Source organism: Ptychodera flava, chromosome 8, assembly GCF_041260155.1.
Source record: "Ptychodera flava strain L36383 chromosome 8, AS_Pfla_20210202, whole genome shotgun sequence".
In the NCBI taxonomy this organism is placed as follows: domain Eukaryota; kingdom Metazoa; phylum Hemichordata; class Enteropneusta; family Ptychoderidae; genus Ptychodera; species Ptychodera flava.
Genome location: NC_091935.1, coordinates 23,699,970 through 23,700,259, shown reverse-complemented (window position 1 = coordinate 23,700,259; position 290 = coordinate 23,699,970).

Below are 290 nucleotides of genomic sequence, written 5' to 3'. Positions count from 1 at the left end.
AGTCAGTCAATTCACAGGGGATGCTTTAGAGAATTGCATGTTCATCTTCAAGAAGATCCATTACCAATCATGACACCAAGAAATTGTTTATTGTGCAAAACTGAAGAACTACCTCAATATGAAACACAGGCAGAATAAAAAAACTTTGTTCATGCATTATTGGTCTGGTTGGCTTTTTTGTTCCAAGTACCTTGTGTAAGAATGGAAGACAGCTGGGCTGAGTGCTGTGTACAGTCTGAAATCATGTTCTCAGAAGAAGTGCTTTGTTTCAAAATGCCTTTGTGTTTTAC